Below are 21,967 nucleotides of genomic sequence, written 5' to 3'. Positions count from 1 at the left end.
CGTGGATTTCCCCAAAAAAATGCAGAATGTGGGATGCACCTAAGGCATATGAAAGAGAGAGGGCAGAAGGAGTAAGAGAGAAGTAGGAGGAAGGAAGGAAGGAAGGAAGGAAGGAAGGAAGGAAGGAAGGAAAATAGAAAGGAAGGAAGGAAGGAAGGAAGGAAGGAAAGAAGGACGAAAGGAAGGAGAAAACACCCGGTGTTACTAAAACCCCCCAAAAAAATGGTTTCCCCCTGTGGGTAAGCCTACAATGTGGATGAATCTTGAAAATATTGTGCTACGTGTTATGTCAGTCATAACAGCTCACCTATTGTGCAATTCCGTTTATAGGAAATGTCTACAATATGGAAATCTATGCATATGGGATTGATCGCACTAGGTAGTTGCTACCTAGGGCTGAGGGTCAGGGAGAGGGTTTGAGACAGAATGAGGAGTGACTAATGTCTACAGGGTTTTTCTCTGGTCGGGGGGGGATAAGACGTTCTACAATGGATTGCGAATTATAATTGAATGTGCACAACCACAGTTATACTAAAAGCCACTCAATTCATGACTTTTAATGGGGAATCTTAAGTGGCGCACTCTCATGGAGACCACGGCAGACATAGTGAGAGAGAAAAAGGTGAGTAAATATCTGAAACGGAGGCAGAAACAGAGAGAACGGAAAGCCCTGTGAAAGGAAGGGAGAGCGAAAAGGGAAAATGGTCCTATTTAGAAATGACAGATGTGAAACTGGGGTTCACATCAACAGTGTCACTGCCAGGAAGGAGGGTCATGCTAGCCACGTCACCGGTAGTGTGGCCCGCAGGGACGCCGACCTGCTGGAGCGTCGTGCCAGCATGGGCTCTGGCAGCCACGTGGGCCAGCAGGAGGGACCCGCTGCACAGCTGTGGGGTGAGGATAGACTGGGTGGTGATATCGGCCATTACAGGGGCCTCTTCTGCTGGCAAGAGTGTGACAGTAGCAAGTAGATGGACAGGCCTGCGTGTGAGGACGGAATGCAGGAGGGGCTCTTGTGCGGCTGGGCGTGGGGCCCTCACGGGAACCGTGGAGAAATGGCCAGGTAACTGCGTCATGTGGGCTAGTAGATTGGCCAGGGCTTCGAACTGAAGGACAATAACGGGGAGTAGCTGTCAGGCCCTGGGAGTGTCAGAGTGTAAGTGGAGATGGGTTTGGGGTCACTGAGGGATGCGTGAGAGCCATCCCTGTGTAGGTACAGGTCATAGGGAGATAGTCTCGTGAGGCCTGTGAGTGTCTATGGTTGCCCGGGTGCCTGGGGCTGACTGTGGCAGAAATCTGGGGAAGGCTGGAGAGAAGCTGGGAGGCCCAGGAGAGTCCCTTAAGGCAGGGGGTGAAGAGGTGAAAGAAATGGGGGAGGGTGGCAGTAAGGTCCGTGAGTTTGTAGATGATTCCTGGGTGCGGGAAGCTGACTCCAGGTGCAATCTGGAGATGGTTGGAGAGTAGCCGAGAGAGACAGAAGAGTCCCTGAGGGCTGGGGGTGAGAACATGAGGGAGACTGGGGAGTAAGTCAGTGAAATTCGTGAGTTCGGTGGTGTATCGTGGGTGCCTGGAACTGACTCCAGCTGGAATCTAGAGAAGTTTTGAGAGTAGCTGAAAGAGACACAAGAGTCCCTGTGGGCTGAGGGCAAAGACCTGAGAGAGATCAGGGAGGACCTCAGTGAAGTCTGTGAGTCTGTAGGTGATTCCGGAGTGTGGGAGGCTGACTCCCGCTGAAATCTGGGCGTGGTGGGAGAGTAGCTGGGACAGACAGGAGAGTCCCAGGGGGCTGGGGGTGAAGACATGAGAGAGACTGGGGTGTAACTCAGCGAAACTGCTGAGTTTGGTGGTGATACCAGGGTGCCTGGAACGGACTCCCGCTGAAATCTGGGCATGGATGGAGAGTAGCTGGGACACACAGGAGAGTCCCTGAGGGCTGGGGGTGAAGACATGAGAGAGACCGGGGAGTACCTCAGTGAAACTGGTGAGTTTGTTGGTGACTCCGGGGTGCCTGGAACTGACCCCAGCTGAAATGTGGGCGTGGTTGGAGAGTAGCTGGGACAGACGGGAGAGTCCCTGAAGGATGGTGAAGACATGAGAGAGACTGGGGAGTAACGCAGTGAAATTGGTGAGTTTGATGGTGATTCCTGGGTGCCTGGAACTGACTCCCGCTGAAGTGTGGGCGTGGTTGGAGAGTAGCTGGGACACACAGGAGAGTCCCTGAGGGTTGGAGATAAAGACGTGCTAGAGACTGAGGAGTAACTGAGTGAAATTGGTGAGTATGGTGGTGAGTCCGGGGTGCCTGGAACTGACTCCAGCTGAAATGTGGGCGTGGTTGGAGAGTAGCTGGGACAGACGGGAGAGTCCCTGAGGGATGGTGAAGACATGAGAGAGACTGGGGAGTAACGCAGTGAAATTGGTGAGTTTGATGGTGATTCCTGGGTGCCTGGAACTGACTCCCGCTGAAGTGTGGGCGTGGTTGGAGAGTAGCTGGGACACACAGGAGAGTCCCTGAGGGTTGGAGATAAAGACGTGCTAGAGACTGAGGAGTAACTGCGTGAAATTGGTGAGTTTGGTGGTGAGTCCGGGGTGACTGGAACTGACCCCAGCTGAAATGTGGGCGTGGTTGGAGAGTAGCTGGGACAGACGGGAGAGTCCCTGAGGGATGGTGAAGACATGAGAGAGACTGGGGAGTAACGCAGTGAAATTGGTGAGTTTGATGGTGATTCCTGGGTGCCTGGAACTGACTCCCGCTGAAGTGTGGGCGTGGTTGGAGAGTAGCTGGGACACACAGGAGAGTCCCTGAGGGTTGGAGATAAAGACGTGCTAGAGACTGAGGAGTAACTGAGTGAAATTGGTGAGTTTGGTGGTGAGTCCGGGGTTCCTGGAACTGACTCCAGCTGAAATGTGTGCGTGGTTGGAGAGTAGCTGGGACAGACGGGAGAGTCCCTGAGGGATGGTGAAGACATGAGAGAGACTGGGGAGTAACGCAGTGAAATTGGTGAGTTTGGTGGTGATTTCTGGGTGCCTGCAACGAACTCCCGCTGAAGTGTGGGCGTGTTTGGAGAGTAGATGGGACAGACAGACGAGTCCCTGAGGGTTGGAGATAAAGACGTGCTGGAGACTGGGGAGTAACTCAGTGAAAGTGGTGGGCTTGGTGGTGATCCCTGGGTTCCTGGAACTGACCCGCGCTGAAATGTGGGCGTGGTTGGAGAGTAGCTGGGACAGACTGGAGGGTCCGTAAGGGCTGGGGGTGAAGACGTGAGAAAGACTGGCGAGGATCCCACTGAGGTCTGTGAGTTTGTAGGTGTTTCTGGGGTGTGGGGTAGAGACTGCCGCTGAAATCTGGGCGTAGTTGGAGAGTAGCTGGGACAGACAGGCGAGTCATGGGTGGCTGGGGGTGAGCTGCTGGATGATGGCAGTAAGAACATATGGTATATTATTGATGAATGAGGTGACTGTGGAGAATCTCCAGAGGAGGACACGGGAGAACACAATGACATGAGTGACTGTCCTGCTTGGTTAGGAAAGGGAAACGTAAAGTTGTGGAGTTCTGTTGATGATGGATGTGAGAGTGGTGAAGCCCTGCGGGGTGATGTAGAGTACTTCCACATCCCTGGTGAGGAGCTGCCCCTTGGGTCTGAGTTTCTGGGAGGGGAGAGGGAGAAGCTGGGTGAGGCAGGCATGAATCTTGAGGAGTCAGGGCTGGGGGACCGCTCATATTCTCCCGAGACGTGTGAGTCTCTGGGGGACTCCTGGGTGCATGGGACTGACTCCCGCAGGAACCTGGGGATGGCTGGAGAGTAACTGGGAGCCACAGGAGAGTCCCTGAGGCCTGGGGGTGAAGAGATGAAAGACACAGGGGTGGAGCACCGTGAGGCTCGTGAGTTTGTAGGTGATTCCTGGGTGTGGGGGGCTGACTCCAGCTGAAATCTGGGGTTGTTTGGAGAGTAGCTGGGAGACACAGGAGACCCCCCGAGAGCTGGGGGTGAGCTGCTGGGTGATGGCAGTAAGAACATGTGGTATATTATTGATGAACGTGGGGACTCTGAGGAATCCTCAGAGGAGGACACGGGAGAGCCCAATGGCTTCATTGATTGCCCATCACGGTGAGGACAGGGAAATGGGAGCTTGTGGGATTCTGGTGATGACAGAGGTGAGTGTGGTGAAGCCCTAGGGGATGGTGAATGGTAGCTCCGGATCCCTGGTGAGGAGCTTCCCCTTAAGCCTGAGTTTCTGATAGGGGAGAGGGAGAAGCTGGGTGAAGCTCGCATGGACCTTGGGGAGTCCGGGCTGGGGGAACGTTCATAAGAAGAGCCAGACAAGACCCTACTGTTCTTAGGTGCAGACAGGATTAGGAAACCTGCAGCTCCCAGGGGCCCCTACTAATTTTCTAACTCGCAGAAAGAAGGAGTGTGTTTGCGTGTGTGTGCGTGTGTGTGTGTGTGTGTGTGTGTGCGGTGTGAGGTATGTGCCCCTTAAGAAAATGGAAATCAACCAACCAATGAGACAGAGAGACAGACAGACAGACAGACAGACAGACAGAGATTCACTTGCCCAAGTGTTCTGTCCTGTCCTCTGAATCCGCTTCCAAGTCGCAAGACGCTGTGAGCTCCAAGTCCACGCAGAGTCCGCCAAACGCTCCGGCCGCTGATCCGCTCCGCGAAGATCTGAGTACAGGCCAGCCAGGGTGGGTTTAAATAGCCTCGGGCGCAGCCTAGCAGCGGAAAGGGCGGAGCTTCACTCCTCCTTTCCATCAGTCACCCCCAACTTTCCCAGGCTACACCTCGTGGGAAACTGTTCTCCTGCTTTGATTTCATGCGCCACCTTTGGGACAATCTAAGAACTTACAAGTTTTCTTGGCCAGATATGTTAGGAATTGTATGCACTGAAACACTGAAAACCAACTAGTGGTTCTGTGGTTCCCACGTTGTGGTTTTGACACCAGCAGCATCCTTGCCACAATCAAAACCCGGAGATCCACAGATCTGCGTTGTAACAAGACCTCCCCCTGACCCTGATGCATGGCAGTTTAAGAAGTCTTTCCGTGTAAGCGAAAAGACTTTGAAGAAAAGGTGGAGATATGCGTTGTATAAACATTCTTTTGCTCTGGAACCACGTAGAGACTTGGGAGCCAGTTGGGTGGAGCATTCGTTGGATGAGGGTGCTCGGGTTAGGAATATCAAGGTGTGGCTCCAGATAATCCAATCATCTAATTAAGATTCCAGTTATGCTCATCTGTTTCAAAATTCCGTTTGGGTAAATTCTTTTAGTCAGACTGAGAATGGCAAAGCCTCAACCCCAATTTCCAGGGAGGGTTGAGAGCCTCAGGTGGAGTTGATCACCAATAGCCTATGGTTTAACCCATCATGCCTATAGAATGAGGTCTCCATAAAAACCCAAAAGGACTGGGATCAGAGAGCTTCTGGATAACACTTCCTGGAAGGTAGTGCGCCCCTCCCCACATGCCGGGCCCCACATTAATTTCTGAACTTTTTGCAATGTCCGCTAAAATACAACGGCAACTGTAAGTGCTTCCCTGCGTGCTGTGAGCTCTTCCAGCAAATGAATGCAACTAAATCTGGGAGTGGTGGCAACCTGATTTATAGCCAGTTGCTGAGAAGCACAGGTAATACCACGTAGGGCTTCCCATTGTTATTAGTGTGGGAGGCCTGTGTGGCGGGACCCGGCCCTTTGGAATCTAATGCTATTTCCCGGGAGGTAGCGTCACCATTGAATTAGAAGACACACATATGTTGAGAATAATCTTTCTGGTCATTTGCTGCATGTCTTATTTACAATATGTAATCAAATTCTTTATCCTGACCTTATGGCACCTGGGTTGAGAACCATGATTTGAACCAAACATTGGTCTGTCACGTTCTGAGTTTGAAACTTTAGTTTGCCTTTAGCGTTTTGCTATTGCTTTTTCGTTTTCTTTTGTTTCGTTTCGTTTCTAAGTTCTGGGGTATATGTGCAGGATGTGCAGATTTGTTACTAAGGTAAACGTGTGCCATGGTGGTTTGCTGCACCTGTCAACCCATCACCTAGGCATTAAGCCCAGCATGCAGTAGCTGTTCTTCTTAACGCTCTGCCCCCCGAAAGGCCCCAGTGTGTGTTGTTCCCCTTCCTGTGTCCATGTGATCTCCTTTTTCAGCTCCCATTATAAGTGAGAATGTGGCGTTTGGTTTTCTTTCCCTGGATTAGTTTGCTGAGGATAATGACCACACATCACCACTGTTTTTGTTTTTTTAGTATAAAGAGTAGTATTTTATTGAATAAGATTTGCTCCCAGAAAAATAAGCTTAAATCTACAATGAATGCCAGACTCTACAGCAGAAAGCAATTTTCTCACTTTTCCACACACAATGGTTCCTACTAAGTGAAAAAAAGCCAGAAAATTTCATTCACAAATGTACTACTCTGTCTCAAAACATCTCACATAATCATGCACTCGACTAAAGCCATTAGATCAGTTCTTCAGTCAGGTTAAAGAAGTATCCCTCTAATAACTGACTTTTATAATGGTATCAATATCCACTCCCAGTCAGTCTGCCGTGGTTAATGGTGTACAGCATGACTGAATACAATGGAATTGATGACGCCCATATCCACGGACAAACCGTGACTTATGATGGTTTGATTTATGATTTTTCAACGTTATGATGGGTTTATTGGACTATTAGATGCGTTTCTGAGTTACACTGGGTTTATGAGCATGCGACCCTAGACTCCAGAAACAGCTGTATAAGGAAAAACAGGTGTACCTAATAAACATATGCTTAGTGACTTGGGATAAACCAATAGATGTGCACAACTGATGGAGAGCCGTGAAAGAGAGATAGCGGTAAATAGTTACAATAACACAATTTTCCTGCACCTGTCGTGGATTTCCCCAAAAAAATGCAGAATGTGGGATGCACCTAAGGCATATGAAAGAGAGAGGGCAGAAGGAGTAAGAGAGAAGTAGGAGGAAGGAAGGAAGGAAGGAAGGAAGGAAGGAAGGAAAATAGAAAGGAAGGAAGGAAGGAAGGAAGGAAGGAAGGAAAGAAGGACGAAAGGAAGGAGAAAACACCCGGTGTTACTAAAACCCCCCAAAAAAATGGTTTCCCCCTGTGGGTAAGCCTACAATGTGGATGAATCTTGAAAATATTGTGCTACGTGTTATGTCAGTCATAACAGCTCACCTATTGTGCAATTCCGTTTATAGGAAATGTCTACAATATGGAAATCTATGCATATGGGATTGATCGCACTAGGTAGTTGCTACCTAGGGCTGAGGGTCAGGGAGAGGGTTTGAGACAGAATGAGGAGTGACTAATGTCTACAGGGTTTTTCTCTGGTCGGGGGGGGATAAGACGTTCTACAATGGATTGCGAATTATAATTGAATGTGCACAACCACAGTTATACTAAAAGCCACTCAATTCATGACTTTTAATGGGGAATCTTAAGTGGCGCACTCTCATGGAGACCACGGCAGACATAGTGAGAGAGAAAAAGGTGAGTAAATATCTGAAACGGAGGCAGAAACAGAGAGAACGGAAAGCCCTGTGAAAGGAAGGGAGAGCGAAAAGGGAAAATGGTCCTATTTAGAAATGACAGATGTGAAACTGGGGTTCACATCAACAGTGTCACTGCCAGGAAGGAGGGTCATGCTAGCCACGTCACCGGTAGTGTGGCCCGCAGGGACGCCGACCTGCTGGAGCGTCGTGCCAGCATGGGCTCTGGCAGCCACGTGGGCCAGCAGGAGGGACCCGCTGCACAGCTGTGGGGTGAGGATAGACTGGGTGGTGATATCGGCCATTACAGGGGCCTCTTCTGCTGGCAAGAGTGTGACAGTAGCAAGTAGATGGACAGGCCTGCGTGTGAGGACGGAATGCAGGAGGGGCTCTTGTGCGGCTGGGCGTGGGGCCCTCACGGGAACCGTGGAGAAATGGCCAGGTAACTGCGTCATGTGGGCTAGTAGATTGGCCAGGGCTTCGAACTGAAGGACAATAACGGGGAGTAGCTGTCAGGCCCTGGGAGTGTCTGAGTGTAAGTGGAGATGGGTTTGGGGTCACTGAGGGATGCGTGAGAGCCATCCCTGTGTAGGTACAGGTCATAGGGAGATAGTCTCGTGAGGCCTGTGAGTGTCTATGGTTGCCCGGGTGCCTGGGGCTGACTGTGGCAGAAATCTGGGGAAGGCTGGAGAGAAGCTGGGAGGCCCAGGAGAGTCCCTTAAGGCAGGGGGTGAAGAGGTGAAAGAAATGGGGGAGGGTGGCAGGAAGGTCCGTGAGTTTGTAGATGATTCCTGGGTGCGGGAAGCTGACTCCAGGTGCAATCTGGAGATGGTTGGAGAGTAGCCGAGAGAGACAGAAGAGTCCCTGAGGGCTGGGGGTGAGAACATGAGGGAGACTGGGGAGTAAGTCAGTGAAATTCGTGAGTTCGGTGGTGTATCGTGGGTGCCTGGAACTGACTCCAGCTGGAATCTAGAGAAGTTTTGAGAGTAGCTGAAAGAGACACAAGAGTCCCTGTGGGCTGAGGGCAAAGACCTGAGAGAGATCAGGGAGGACCTCAGTGAAGTCTGTGAGTCTGTAGGTGATTCCGGAGTGTGGGAGGCTGACTCCCGCTGAAATCTGGGCGTGGTGGGAGAGTAGCTGGGACAGACAGGAGAGTCCCAGGGGGCTGGGGGTGAAGACATGAGAGAGACTGGGGTGTAACTCAGCGAAACTGCTGAGTTTGGTGGTGATACCTGGGTGCCTGGAACGGACTCCCGCTGAAATCTGGGCATGGATGGAGAGTAGCTGGGACACACAGGAGAGTCCCTGAGGGCTGGGGGTGAAGACATGAGAGAGACCGGGGAGTACCTCAGTGAAACTGGTGAGTTTGTTGGTGACTCCGGGGTGCCTGGAACTGACCCCAGCTGAAATGTGGGCGTGGTTGGAGAGTAGCTGGGACAGACGGGAGAGTCCCTGAAGGATGGTGAAGACATGAGAGAGACTGGGGAGTAACGCAGTGAAATTGGTGAGTTTGATGGTGATTCCTGGGTGCCTGGAACTGACTCCCGCTGAAGTGTGGGCGTGGTTGGAGAGTAGCTGGGACACACAGGAGAGTCCCTGAGGGTTGGAGATAAAGACGTGCTAGAGACTGAGGAGTAACTGAGTGAAATTGGTGAGTATGGTGGTGAGTCCGGGGTGCCTGGAACTGACTCCAGCTGAAATGTGGGCGTGGTTGGAGAGTAGCTGGGACAGACGGGAGAGTCCCTGAGGGATGGTGAAGACATGAGAGAGACTGGGGAGTAACGCAGTGAAATTGGTGAGTTTGATGGTGATTCCTGGGTGCCTGGAACTGACTCCCGCTGAAGTGTGGGCGTGGTTGGAGAGTAGCTGGGACACACAGGAGAGTCCCTGAGGGTTGGAGATAAAGACGTGCTAGAGACTGAGGAGTAACTGCGTGAAATTGGTGAGTTTGGTGGTGAGTCCGGGGTGACTGGAACTGACCCCAGCTGAAATGTGGGCGTGGTTGGAGAGTAGCTGGGACAGACGGGAGAGTCCCTGAGGGATGGTGAAGACATGAGAGAGACTGGGGAGTAACGCAGTGAAATTGGTGAGTTTGATGGTGATTCCTGGGTGCCTGGAACTGACTCCCGCTGAAGTGTGGGCGTGGTTGGAGAGTAGCTGGGACACACAGGAGAGTCCCTGAGGGTTGGAGATAAAGACGTGCTAGAGACTGAGGAGTAACTGAGTGAAATTGGTGAGTTTGGTGGTGAGTCCGGGGTTCCTGGAACTGACTCCAGCTGAAATGTGTGCGTGGTTGGAGAGTAGCTGGGACAGACGGGAGAGTCCCTGAGGGATGGTGAAGACATGAGAGAGACTGGGGAGTAACGCAGTGAAATTGGTGAGTTTGGTGGTGATTTCTGGGTGCCTGCAACGAACTCCCGCTGAAGTGTGGGCGTGTTTGGAGAGTAGATGGGACAGACAGACGAGTCCCTGAGGGTTGGAGATAAAGACGTGCTGGAGACTGGGGAGTAACTCAGTGAAAGTGGTGGGCTTGGTGGTGATCCCTGGGTTCCTGGAACTGACCCGCGCTGAAATGTGGGCGTGGTTGGAGAGTAGCTGGGACAGACTGGAGGGTCCGTAAGGGCTGGGGGTGAAGACGTGAGAAAGACTGGCGAGGATCCCACTGAGGTCTGTGAGTTTGTAGGTGTTTCTGGGGTGTGGGGTAGAGACTGCCGCTGAAATCTGGGCGTAGTTGGAGAGTAGCTGGGACAGACAGGCGAGTCATGGGTGGCTGGGGGTGAGCTGCTGGATGATGGCAGTAAGAACATATGGTATATTATTGATGAATGAGGTGACTGTGGAGAATCTCCAGAGGAGGACACGGGAGAACACAATGACATGAGTGACTGTCCTGCTTGGTTAGGAAAGGGAAACGTAAAGTTGTGGAGTTCTGTTGATGATGGATGTGAGAGTGGTGAAGCCCTGCGGGGTGATGTAGAGTACTTCCACATCCCTGGTGAGGAGCTGCCCCTTGGGTCTGAGTTTCTGGGAGGGGAGAGGGAGAAGCTGGGTGAGGCAGGCATGAATCTTGAGGAGTCAGGGCTGGGGGACCGCTCATATTCTCCCGAGACGTGTGAGTCTCTGGGGGACTCCTGGGTGCATGGGACTGACTCCCGCAGGAACCTGGGGATGGCTGGAGAGTAACTGGGAGCCACAGGAGAGTCCCTGAGGCCTGGGGGTGAAGAGATGAAAGACACAGGGGTGGAGCACCGTGAGGCTCGTGAGTTTGTAGGTGATTCCTGGGTGTGGGGGGCTGACTCCAGCTGAAATCTGGGGTTGTTTGGAGAGTAGCTGGGAGACACAGGAGACCCCCCGAGAGCTGGGGGTGAGCTGCTGGGTGATGGCAGTAAGAACATGTGGTATATTATTGATGAACGTGGGGACTCTGAGGAATCCTCAGAGGAGGACACGGGAGAGCCCAATGGCTTCATTGATTGCCCATCACGGTGAGGACAGGGAAATGGGAGCTTGTGGGATTCTGGTGATGACAGAGGTGAGTGTGGTGAAGCCCTAGGGGATGGTGAATGGTAGCTCCGGATCCCTGGTGAGGAGCTTCCCCTTAAGCCTGAGTTTCTGATAGGGGAGAGGGAGAAGCTGGGTGAAGCTCGCATGGACCTTGGGGAGTCCGGGCTGGGGGAACGTTCATAAGAAGAGCCAGACAAGACCCTACTGTTCTTAGGTGCAGACAGGATTAGGAAACCTGCAGCTCCCAGGGGCCCCTACTAATTTTCTAACTCGCAGAAAGAAGGAGTGTGTTTGCGTGTGTGTGCGTGTGTGTGTGTGTGTGTGTGTGTGCGGTGTGAGGTATGTGCCCCTTAAGAAAATGGAAATCAACCAACCAATGAGACAGAGAGACAGACAGACAGACAGACAGACAGACAGAGATTCACTTGCCCAAGTGTTCTGTCCTGTCCTCTGAATCCGCTTCCAAGTCGCAAGACGCTGTGAGCTCCAAGTCCACGCAGAGTCCGCCAAACGCTCCGGCCGCTGATCCGCTCCGCGACGATCTGAGTACAGGCCAGCCAGGGTGGGTTTAAATAGCCTCGGGCGCAGCCTAGCAGCGGAAAGGGCGGAGCTTCACTCCTCCTTTCCATCAGTCACCCCCAACTTTCCCAGGCTACACCTCGTGGGAAACTGTTCTCCTGCTTTGATTTCATGCGCCACCTTTGGGACAATCTAAGAACTTACAAGTTTTCTTGGCCAGATATGTTAGGAATTGTATGCACTGAAACACTGAAAACCAACTAGTGGTTCTGTGGTTCCCACGTTGTGGTTTTGACACCAGCAGCATCCTTGCCACAATCAAAACCCGGAGATCCACAGATCTGCGTTGTAACAAGACCTCCCCCTGACCCTGATGCATGGCAGTTTAAGAAGTCTTTCCGTGTAAGCGAAAAGACTTTGAAGAAAAGGTGGAGATATGCGTTGTATAAACATTCTTTTGCTCTGGAACCACGTAGAGACTTGGGAGCCAGTTGGGTGGAGCATTCGTTGGATGAGGGTGCTCGGGTTAGGAATATCAAGGTGTGGCTCCAGATAATCCAATCATCTAATTAAGATTCCAGTTATGCTCATCTGTTTCAAAATTCCGTTTGGGTAAATTCTTTTAGTCAGACTGAGAATGGCAAAGCCTCAACCCCAATTTCCAGGGAGGGTTGAGAGCCTCAGGTGGAGTTGATCACCAATAGCCTATGGTTTAACCCATCATGCCTATAGAATGAGGTCTCCATAAAAACCCAAAAGGACTGGGATCAGAGAGCTTCTGGATAACACTTCCTGGAAGGTAGTGCGCCCCTCCCCACATGCCGGGCCCCACATTAATTTCTGAACTTTTTGCAATGTCCGCTAAAATACAACGGCAACTGTAAGTGCTTCCCTGCGTGCTGTGAGCTCTTCCAGCAAATGAATGCAACTAAATCTGGGAGTGGTGGCAACCTGATTTATAGCCAGTTGCTGAGAAGCACAGGTAAAACCACGTAGGGCTTCCCATTGTTATTAGTGTGGGAGGCCTGTGTGGCGGGACCCGGCCCTTTGGAATCTAATGCTATGTCCCGGGAGGTAGCGTCACCATTGAATTAGAAGACACACATATGTTGAGAATAATCTTTCTGGTCATTTGCTGCATGTCTTATTTACAATATGTAATCAAATTCTTTATCCTGACCTTATGGCACCTGGGTTGAGAACCATGATTTGAACCAAACATTGGTCTGTCACGTTCTGAGTTTGAAACTTTAGTTTGCCTTTAGCGTTTTGCTATTGCTTTTTCGTTTTCTTTTGTTTCGTTTCGTTTCTAAGTTCTGGGGTATATGTGCAGGATGTGCAGATTTGTTACTAAGGTAAACGTGTGCCATGGTGGTTTGCTGTACCTGTCAACCCATCACCTAGGCATTAAGCCCAGCATGCAGTAGCTGTTCTTCTTAACGCTCTGCCCCCCGAAAGGCCCCAGTGTGTGTTGTTCCCCTTCCTGTGTCCATGTGATCTCCTTTTTCAGCTCCCATTATAAGTGAGAATGTGGCGTTTGGTTTTCTTTCCCTGGATTAGTTTGCTGAGGATAATGACCACACATCACCACTGTTTTTGTTTTTTTAGTATAAAGAGTAGTATTTTATTGAATAAGATTTGCTCCCAGAAAAATAAGCTTAAATCTACAATGAATGCCAGACTCTACAGCAGAAAGCAATTTTCTCACTTTTCCACACACAATGGTTCCTACTAAGTGAAAAAAAGCCAGAAAATTTCATTCACAAATGTACTACTCTGTCTCAAAACATCTCACATAATCATGCACTCGACTAAAGCCATTAGATCAGTACTTCAGTCAGGTTAAAGAAGTATCCCTCTAATAACTGACTTTTATAATGGTATCAATATCCACTCCCAGTCAGTCTGCCGTGGTTAATGGTGTACAGCATGACTGAATACAATGGAATTGATGACGCCCATATCCAGGGACAAACCGTGACTTATGATGGTTTGATTTATGATTTTTCAACGTTATGATGGGTTTATTGGACTATTAGATGCGTTTCTGATTTACACTGGGTTTATGAGCATGCGACCCTAGACTCCAGAAACAGCTGTATAAGGAAAAACAGGTGTACCTAATAAACATACGCTTAGTGACTTGGGATAAACCAATAGATGTGCACAACTGATGGAGAGCCGGGAAAGAGAGATAGCGGTAAATAGTTACAATAACACAATTTTCCTGCACCTGTCGTGGATTTCTCCAAAAAAATGCAGAATGTGGGATGCACCTAAGGCATATGAAAGAGAGAGGGCAGAAGGAGTAAGAGAGAAGTAGGAGGAAGGAAGGAAGGAAGGAAGGAAGGAAGGAAGGAAGGAAAGTAGGAAGGTAGGAAAGAAGGAAGGAAAGAAGGAAGGAAGGAAGGAAGGAAGGAAAGAAGGACGAAAGGAAGGAGAAAACACCCGGTGTTACTAAAACCCCCCAAAAAAATGGTTTCCCCCTGTGGGTAAGACTACATTGTGGATGAATCTTGAAAATATTGTGCTACGTGTTATGTCAGTCATAACAGCTCACCTATTGTGCAATTCCGTTTATAGGAAATGTCTACAATATGGAAAACTATGCATATGGGATTGATCGCACTAGGTAGTTGCTACCTAGGGCTGAGGGTCAGGGAGAGGGTTTGAGACAGAATGAGGAGTTACTAATGTCTACAGGGTTTTTCTCTGGTCGGGGGTGATAAGACGTTCTACAATGTATTGCGAATTATAATTGAATGTGCACAACCACAGGTATACTAAAAGCCACTCAATTCATGACTTTTAATGGGGGAATCTTAAGTGGCGCACTCTCATGGAGACCACGGCAGACATAGTGAGAGAGAAAAAGGTGAGTAAATATCTGAAACGGAGGCAGAAACAGAGAGAACGAAAAGCCCTGTGAAAGGAAGGGAGAGCGAAAAGGGAAAATGGTCCTATTTAGAAATGACAGATGTGAAACTGGGGTTCACATCAACAGTGTCACTGCCAGGAAGGAGGGTCATGCTAGCCACGTCACCGGTAGTGTGGCCCGCAGGGACGCCGACCTGCTGGAGCGTCGTGCCAGCATGGGCTCTGGCAGCCACGTGGGCCAGCAGGAGGGACCCGCTGCACAGCTGTGTGGTGAGGATAGACTGGGTGGTGATATCGGCCATTACAGGGGCCTCTTCTGCTGGCAAGAGTGTGACAGTAGCAAGTAGATGGACAGGCCTGCGTGTGAGGACGGAATGCAGGAGGGGCTCTTGTGCGGCTGGGCGTGGGGCCCTCACGGGAACCGTGGAGAAATGGCCAGGTAACTGCGTCATGTGGGCTAGTAGATTGGCCAGGGCTTCGAACTGAAGGACAATAACGGGGAGTAGCTGTCAGGCCCTGGGAGTGTCTGAGTGTAAGTGGAGATGGGTTTGGGGTCACTGAGGGATGCGTGAGAGCCATCCCTGTGTAGGTACAGGTCATAGGGAGATAGTCTCGTGAGGCCTGTGAGTGTCTATGGTTGCCCTGGGTGCCTGGGGCTGACTGTGGCAGAAATCTGGGGAAGGCTGGAGAGAAGCTGGGAGGCCCAGGAGAGTCCCTTAAGGCAGGGGGTGAAGAGGTGAAAGAAATGGGGGAGGGTGGCAGTAAGGTCCGTGAGTTTGTAGATGATTCCTGGGTGCGGGAAGCTGACTCCAGGTGCAATCTGGAGATGGTTGGAGAGTAGCTGAGAGAGACAGAAGAGTCCTTGAGGGCTGGGGGTGAGAACATGAGGGAGACTGGGGAGTAAGTCAGTGAAATTCGTGAGTTCGGTGGTGTATCATGGGTGCCTGGAACTGACTGCAGCTGGAATCTAGAGAAGTTTTGAGAGTAGCTGAAAGAGACACAAGAGTCCCTGTGGGCTGAGGGCAAAGACCTGAGAGAGATCAGGGAGGACCTCAGTGAAGTCTGTGAGTCTGTAGGTGATTCCGGAGTGTGGGAGGCTGACTCCCGCTGAAATCTGGGCGTGGTGGGAGAGTAGCTGGGACAGACAGGAGAGTCCCAGGGGGCTGGGGGTGAAGACATGAGAGAGACTGGGGAGTAACCCAGCGAAACTGCTGAGTTTGGTGGTGATACCTGGGTGCCTGGAACGGACTCCCGCTGAAATCTGGGCATGGATGGAGAGTAGCTGGGACACACAGGAGAGTCCCTGAGGGCTGGGGGTGAAGACATGAGAGAGACCGGGGAGTACCTCAGTGAAACTGGTGAGTTTGGTGGTGACTCCGGGGTGCCTGGAACTGACCCCAGCTGAAATGTGGGCGTGGTTGGAGAGTAGCTGGGACAGACGGGAGAGTCCCTGAAGGATGGTGAAGACATGAGAGAGACTGGGGAGTAACGCAGTGAAATTGGTGAGTTTGATGGTGATTCCTGGGTGCCTGGAACTGACTCCCGCTGAAGTGTGGGCGTGGTTGGAGAGTAGCTGGGACACACAGGAGAGTCCCTGAGGGTTGGAGATAAAGACGTGCTAGAGACTGAGGAGTAACTGAGTGAAATTGGTGAGTATGGTGGTGAGTCCGGGGTGCCTGGAACTGACTCCAGCTGAAATGTGGGCGTGGTTGGAGAGTAGCTGGGACAGACGGGAGAGTCCCTGAGGGATGGTGAAGACATGAGAGAGACTGGGGAGTAACGCAGTGAAATTGGTGAGTTTGATGGTGATTCCTGGGTGCCTGGAACTGACTCCCGCTGAAGTGTGGGCGTGGTTGGAGAGTAGCTGGGACACACAGGAGAGTCCCTGAGGGTTGGAGATAAAGACGTGCTAGAGACTCAGGAGTAACTGCGTGAAATTGGTGAGTTTGGTGGTGAGTCCGGGGTGACTGGAACTGACCCCAGCTGAAATGTGGGCGTGGTTGGAGAGTAGCTGGGACAGACGGGAGAGTCCCTGAGGGATGGTGAAGACATGAGAGAGACTGGGGAGTAACGCAGTGAAATTGGTGAGTTTGATGGTGATTCCTGGGTGCCTGGAACTGACTCCCGCTGAAGTGTGGGCGTGGTTGGAGAGTAGCTGGGACACACAGGAGAGTCCCTGAGGGTTGGAGATAAAGACGTGCTAGAGACTGAGGAGTAACTGAGTGAAATTGGTGAGTTTGGTGGTGAGTCCGGGGTTCCTGGAACTGACTCCAGCTGAAATGTGGGCGTGGTTGGAGAGTAGCTGGGACAGACGGGAGAGTCCCTGAGGGATGGTGAAGACATGAGAGAGACTGGGGAGTAACGCAGTGAAATTGGTGAGTTTGGTGGTGATTTCTGGGTGCCTGCAACGAACTCCCGCTGAAGTGTGGGCGTGTTTGGAGAGTAGATGGGACAGACAGACGAGTCCCTGAGGGTTGGAGATAAAGACGTGCTGGAGACTGGGGAGTAACTCAGTGAAAGTGGTGGGCTTGGTGGTGATCCCTGGGTTCCTGGAACTGACCCGCGCTGAAATGTGGGCGTGGTTGGAGAGTAGCTGGGACAGACTGGAGGGTCCGTAAGGGCTGGGGGTGAAGACGTGAGAAAGACTGGCGAGGATCCCACTGAGGTCTGTGAGTTTGTAGGTGTTTCTGGGGTGTGGGGTAGAGACTGCCGCTGAAATCTGGGCGTAGTTGGAGAGTAGCTGGGACAGACAGGCGAGTCATGGGTGGCTGGGGGTGAGCTGCTGGATGATGGCAGTAAGAACATATGGTATATTATTGATGAATGAGGTGACTGTGGAGAATCTCCAGAGGAGGACACGGGAGAACACAATGACATGAGTGACTGTCCTGCTTGGTTAGGAAAGGGAAACGTAAAGTTGTGGAGTTCTGTTGATGATGGATGTGAGAGTGGTGAAGCCCTGCGGGGTGATGTAGAGTACTTCCACATCCCTGGTGAGGAGCTGCCCCTTGGGTCTGAGTTTCTGGGAGGGGAGAGGGAGAAGCTGGGTGAGGCAGGCATGAATCTTGAGGAGTCAGGGCTGGGGGACCGCTCATATTCTCCCGAGACGTGTGAGTCTCTGGGGGACTCCTGGGTGCATGGGACTGACTCCCGCAGGAACCTGGGGATGGCTGGAGAGTAACTGGGAGCCACAGGAGAGTCCCTGAGGCCTGGGGGTGAAGAGATGAAAGACACAGGGGTGGAGCACCGTGAGGCTCGTGAGTTTGTAGGTGATTCCTGGGTGTGGGGGGCTGACTCCAGCTGAAATCTGGGGTTGTTTGGAGAGTAGCTGGGAGACACAGGAGACCCCCCGAGAGCTGGGGGTGAGCTGCTGGGTGATGGCAGTAAGAACATGTGGTATATTATTGATGAACGTGGGGACTCTGAGGAATCCTCAGAGGAGGACACGGGAGAGCCCAATGGCTTCATTGATTGCCCATCACGGTGAGGACAGGGAAATGGGAGCTTGTGGGATTCTGGTGATGACAGAGGTGAGTGTGGTGAAGCCCTAGGGGATGGTGAATGGTAGCTCCGGATCCCTGGTGAGGAGCTTCCCCTTAAGCCTGAGTTTCTGATAGGGGAGAGGGAGAAGCTGGGTGAAGCTCGCATGGACTTTGGGGAGTCCGGGCTGGGGGAACGTTCATAAGAAGAGCCAGACAAGACCCTACTGTTCTTAGGTGCAGACATGATTAGGAAACCTGCAGCTCCCAGGGGCCCCTACTAATTTTCTAACTCGCAGAAAGAAGGAGTGTGTTTGCGTGTGTGTGCGTGTGTGTGTGTGTGTGTGTGTGTGCGGTGTGAGGTATGTGCCCCTTAAGAAAATGGAAATCAACCAACCAATGAGACAGAGAGACAGACAGACAGACAGACAGACAGACAGAGATTCACTTGCCCAAGTGTTCTGTCCTGTCCTCTGAATCCGCTTCCAAGTCGCAAGACGCTGTGAGCTCCAAGTCCACGCAGAGTCCGCCAAACGCTCCGGCCGCTGATCCGCTCCGCGAAGATCTGAGTACAGGCCAGCCAGGGTGGGTTTAAATAGCCTCGGGCGCAGCCTAGCAGCGGAAAGGGCGGAGCTTCACTCCTCCTTTCCATCAGTCACCCCCAACTTTCCCAGGCTACACCTCGTGGGAAACTGTTCTCCTGCTTTGATTTCATGCGCCACCTTTGGGACAATCTAAGAACTTACAAGTTTTCTTGGCCAGATATGTTAGGAATTGTATGCACTGAAACACTGAAAACCAACTAGTGGTTCTGTGGTTCCCACGTTGTGGTTTTGACACCAGCAGCATCCTTGCCACAATCAAAACCCGGAGATCCACAGATCTGCGTTGTAACAAGACCTCCCCCTGACCCTGATGCATGGCAGTTTAAGAAGTCTTTCCGTGTAAGCGAAAAGACTTTGAAGAAAAGGTGGAGATATGCGTTGTATAAACATTCTTTTGCTCTGGAACCACGTAGAGACTTGGGAGCCAGTTGGGTGGAGCATTCGTTGGATGAGGGTGCTCGGGTTAGGAATATCAAGGTGTGGCTCCAGATAATCCAATCATCTAATTAAGATTCCAGTTATGCTCATCTGTTTCAAAATTCCGTTTGGGTAAATTCTTTTAGTCAGACTGAGAATGGCAAAGCCTCAACCCCAATTTCCAGGGAGGGTTGAGAGCCTCAGGTGGAGTTGATCACCAATAGCCTATGGTTTAACCCATCATGCCTATAGAATGAGGTCTCCATAAAAACCCAAAAGGACTGGGATCAGAGAGCTTCTGGATAACACTTCCTGGAAGGTAGTGCGCCCCTCCCCACATGCCGGGCCCCACATTAATTTCTGAACTTTTTGCAATGTCCGCTAAAATACAACGGCAACTGTAAGTGCTTCCCTGCGTGCTGTGAGCTCTTCCAGCAAATGAATGCAACTAAATCTGGGAGTGGTGGCAACCTGATTTATAGCCAGTTGCTGAGAAGCACAGGTAAAACCACGTAGGGCTTCCCATTGTTATTAGTGTGGGAGGCCTGTGTGGCGGGACCCGGCCCTTTGGAATCTAATGCTATGTCCCGGTAGGTAGCGTCACCATTGAATTAGAAGACACACATATGTTGAAAATAAACTTTCTGGTCATTTGCTGCATGTCTTATTTACAATATGTAATCAAATTCTTTATCCTGACCTTATGGCACCTGGGTTGAGAACCATGATTTGAACCAAACATTGGTCTGTCACGTTCTGAGTTTGAAACTTTAGTTTGCCTTTAGCGTTTTGCTATTGCTTTTTCGTTTTCTTTTGTTTCGTTTCGTTTCTAAGTTCTGGGGTATATGTGCAGGATGTGCAGATTTGTTACTAAGGTAAACGTGTGCCATGGTGGTTTGCTGCACCTGTCAACCCATCACCTAGGCATTAAGCCCAGCATGCAGTAGCTGTTCTTCTTAACGCTCTGCCCCCCGAAAGGCCCCAGTGTGTGTTGTTCCCCTTCCTGTGTCCATGTGATCTCCTTTTTCAGCTCCCATTATAATTGAGAATGTGGCGTTTGGTTTTCTTTCCCTGGATTAGTTTGCTGAGGATAATGACCACACATCACCACTGTTTTTGTTTTTTTAGTATAAAGAGTAGTATTTTATTGAATAAGATTTGCTCCCAGAAAAATAAGCTTAAATCTACAATGAATGCCAGACTCTACAGCAGAAAGCAATTTTCTCACTTTTCCACACACAATGGTTCCTACTAAGTGAAAAAAAGCCATAAAATTTCATTCACAAATGTACTACTCTGTCTCAAAACATCTCACATAATCATGCACTCGACTAAAGCCATTAGATCAGTTCTTCAGTCAGGTTAAAGAAGTATCCCTCTAATAACAGACTTTTATAATGGTATCAATATCCACTCCCAGTCAGTCTGCCGTGGTTAATGGTGTACAGCATGACTGAATACAATGGAATTGATGACGCCCATATCCACGGACAAACCGTGACTTATGATGGTTTGATTTATGATTTTTCAACGTTATGATGGGTTTATTGGACTATTAGATGCGTTTCTGAGTTACACTGGGTTTATGAGCATGCGACCCTAGACTCCAGAAACAGCTGTATAACGAAAAACAGGTGTACCTAATAAACATATGCTTAGTGACTTGGGATAAACCAATAGATGTGCACAACTGATGGAGAGCCGTGAAAGAGAGATAGCGGTAAATAGTTACAATAACACAATTTTCCTGCACCTGTCGTGGATTTCCCCAAAAAAATGCAGAATGTGGGATGCACCTAAGGCATATGAAAGAGAGAGGGCAGAAGGAGTAAGAGAGAAGTAGGAGGAAGGAAGGAAGGAAGGAAGGAAGGAAGGAAGGAAGGAAGGAAAGAAGGAAGGTAGGAAAGAAGGAAGGAAGGAAGGAAGGAAGGAAGGAAGGAAGGAAAGAAGGAAGGTAGGAAAGAAGGAAGGAAGGAAGGAAGGAAGGAAGGAAGGAAAGAAGGACGAAAGGAAGGAGAAAACACCCGGTGTTACTAAAACCCCCCAAAAAAATGGTTTCCCCCTGTGGGTAAGCCTACAATGTGGATGAATCTTGAAAATATTGTGCTACGTGTTATGTCAGTCATAACAGCTCACCTATTGTGCAATTCCGTTTATAGGAAATGTCTACAATATGGAAATCTATGCATATGGGATTGATCGCACTAGGTAGTTGCTACCTAGGGCTGAGGGTCAGGGAGAGGGTTTGAGACAGAATGAGGAGTGACTAATGTCTACAGGGTTTTTCTCTGGTCGGGGGGGGATAAGACGTTCTACAATGGATTGCGAATTATAATTGAATGTGCACAACCACAGGTATACTAAAAGCCACTCAATTCATGACTTTTAATGGGGAATCTTAAGTGGCGCACTCTCATGGAGACCACGGCAGACATAGTGAGAGAGAAAAAGGTGAGTAAATATCTGAAACGGAGGCAGAAACAGAGAGAACGGAAAGCCCTGTGAAAGGAAGGGAGAGCGAAAAGGGAAAATGGTCCTATTTAGAAATGACAGATGTGAAACTGGGGTTCACATCAACAGTGTCACTGCCAGGAAGGAGGGTCATGCTAGCCACGTCACCGGTAGTGTGGCCCGCAGGGACGCCGACCTGCTGGAGCGTCGTGCCAGCATGGGCTCTGGCAGCCACGTGGGCCAGCAGGAGGGACCCGCTGCACAGCTGTGGGGTGAGGATAGACTGGGTGGTGATATCGGCCATTACAGGGGCCTCTTCTGCTGGCAAGAGTGTGACAGTAGCAAGTAGATGGACAGGCCTGCGTGTGAGGACGGAATGCAGGAGGGGCTCTTGTGCGGCTGGGCGTGGGGCCCTCACGGGAACCGTGGAGAAATGGCCAGGTAACTGCGTCATGTGGGCTAGTAGATTGGCCAGGGCTTCGAACTGAAGGACAATAACGGGGAGTAGCTGTCAGGCCCTGGGAGTGTCTGAGTGTAAGTGGAGATGGGTTTGGGGTCACTGAGGGATGCGTGAGAGCCATCCCTGTGTAGGTACAGGTCATAGGGAGATAGTCTCG

This window comes from Pan troglodytes, chromosome 22 (genome assembly GCF_028858775.2).
Source record: "Pan troglodytes isolate AG18354 chromosome 22, NHGRI_mPanTro3-v2.0_pri, whole genome shotgun sequence".
Lineage (NCBI taxonomy): Eukaryota > Metazoa > Chordata > Mammalia > Primates > Hominidae > Pan > Pan troglodytes.
The sequence above is the reverse complement of the archived record's forward strand: the minus strand, read 5'-3'. Positions refer to the sequence as shown.